This window comes from Orycteropus afer, unplaced genomic scaffold, assembly GCF_000298275.1.
Source record: "Orycteropus afer afer isolate SDZICR_OR568_19922 unplaced genomic scaffold, OryAfe1.0 scaffold00043, whole genome shotgun sequence".
Classification (NCBI taxonomy): domain Eukaryota; kingdom Metazoa; phylum Chordata; class Mammalia; order Tubulidentata; family Orycteropodidae; genus Orycteropus; species Orycteropus afer.
In genome coordinates this window covers 14,230,601-14,233,016 of record NW_006921630.1, presented here as the reverse complement: position 1 = coordinate 14,233,016, position 2,416 = coordinate 14,230,601, and positions in this window count along the sequence as shown.

Genomic DNA, 2,416 nt, shown 5'->3' with positions numbered 1-2,416 from the left:
CAAACCCACCAGCCACTCCTCGGAAGGAAGGTTGGGCAATCCTACTTCCGTAGTGATACTGCCTCGGAAACCCAAGGAGGGGTCGCTATGAGTCGGGCCGACTCGACGGCAAATAACAACAACAACAACAAGTAGTTAAGCTAAAGAGCTTTGCAAGTGTAGCAGGTTAAGGCATTTGGCTACTGTGTTAGACTGGGTTCTCTAGAGAAACAAAAACCAGCAAAACTTATATAGAGAGAGAAAGAAAGAGAGAGAGAAATTTATCTTAGGAAAATGGCTCACAAACGTATAGAAGCTAGCAAGTCCAAAGTCCCTGGAGGAAACATCAGGCTGGAGGCAGCCTTAGTTTCCACAACTGCAGGGGGCCGAGAAATTCAAGGCTGGCAGGCAGTACACTGGTTGTTGACTACAACAAAAGATGAATCCAAGATCTTCAGGGGGAGCGGTGGCTGCTCACTCATGGAAGGTTGTAGTCAGCACACCAGGGTCCCTATCCACCAAAGAATGTCTCTCTTCCCAGGATGTCCCTGGATATCCTGGAAGCAGGCCACACCCCTAAGGAAACTCCTCTTGGGCAGATTGGCCACTCAGAACACAGTCATCCAATTCCATCATGGGAACCACGCAGAACTGGGGTCCAGCCAAGTTGACACACAGCTCCAACTATCACAGCTACTAATCAAAAGCTTGGTGGTCTGAACCCACCAGCTGCTCCATGGAAGAAAGATAAGGTGGTCTGCTCCATAAAGATTTACAGCCTTGGAAACTCAATGAGGATCACTATGAATCAGGATTAACACAATGGCAATAAGTTTGGTTTTGTTCAAGTATTTTATGCAAATCCCATGTTTGATTCATACATGCAATGTATGAAGTATGAATCTAGGAAAACTCTAAGTTGTAAAAAGTGAAATGAAAAACATAAAGATCAATATCCTAGGTATTAATGAGCTGAAATGGACTGGTACTTGTCATTCTGAATCAGGCAATCACATGGTCCACTACGCTAGGAATTACACATTGAATTTGACATGCAATCAAGATGTATTTTGATAATTACTTGTGATTGGAATGGGAAAGTTGGAAACAAAGAAGAAGCATCAGTACTTGGAATATATGGCCTTGGTGATAGCAATCATGCTGGAGACCACATGATAGATTTTGCATGACCAATAACTTATTCATTGCAAATACCAGGAAAGAGAAAAAGGAGAAGCTCAGTATCATCAATCAGAATAAGGCTAGGGGCCGACTATAGAACAGACCATCAATCAGTCATATGCAAGTTTAACTGGAAGCTGAAGAAAATTAAGATAAGTCCACGAGAGCCAAAGTACAACCTTGAGTATATCCCACCTGAATTTAGAGACTATCTGAAGAACAGATTAAATGCATTGAACACCAGTGACTTAAAGATCAGATGAGTGGTGGGATGACATCAAGAGCATTGTACATGAAGAAAGCAAAAACCAAAAAAAACCAAACTCACTGCCTTCGAGTCAGATCCGACAAATAGCGATGCCTCCTTGGGTTTCTGATGCAGTATCACTATGGAAGTAGTTTGCCCAATCTTTCTTCTAAGGAGTGGCAGGTGGGTTTGAACTGCCAGCCTTCTGGTTAGCAGTCAAATGCATTAGGCACTATGCCACCAGAGAAAGCAAAAGGTCATTAAAAAGACAGTAAAGCAAGAGCAGACCAAAATGGGTGTCAGAAGAGAGTCTGAAACTTGCTCTTGAACAGAGAGTGGCTGAAGCAAATGGAGAAGAAATGATGAACTAAAAGAGCTGAACAGAAGATTTCAAAGAGCAGTTCAAGAGGACAAAACAAAGTATTATAATGAAATGTGCAAAGACCTGGAGTTAGAAAAACAAAAGGGGAGATATTAATATCCATTAATATTGCAGTTGAAAGAACTGAAGAGAAGATTCAAGCCTCAAGCTGCAATGTTAATGGATTCTATGGGCAAAATATTGAATGAAGCAAGAAGCATCAGAAGAAGGTAGAAGGAATACACAGAGTCACTGAACCAAAAAAAATTGGTCGACATTCAACCATCTCAGGTGGTAACATATAATCAAGAACCAATGGTACTGAAGGAAGAAGTACAAGCTGCACTGAATGAACGGGCAAAAAACAAGGCTCCAGGAATTGATGGAATACCCAGTGAGACAGTTCAACAAACAGATGCAACCATGGAAGTGCTCATTTGTTTATACCAAGAAATTTGGAAGACACCCACCTGGCCAATTGACTACAAGAGATCCATATCTGTGCCCATTCCAAAGAAGGGTGATCCAATAGAATGTGGATATTATTGAACAACATCATTAATATCACATGCAAGTAAAATTCTGCTGAAGATAATTCAAAAACTGTTGCAGAAGTATATTGGCAGGGAACCTCCAGAAATTCAAGC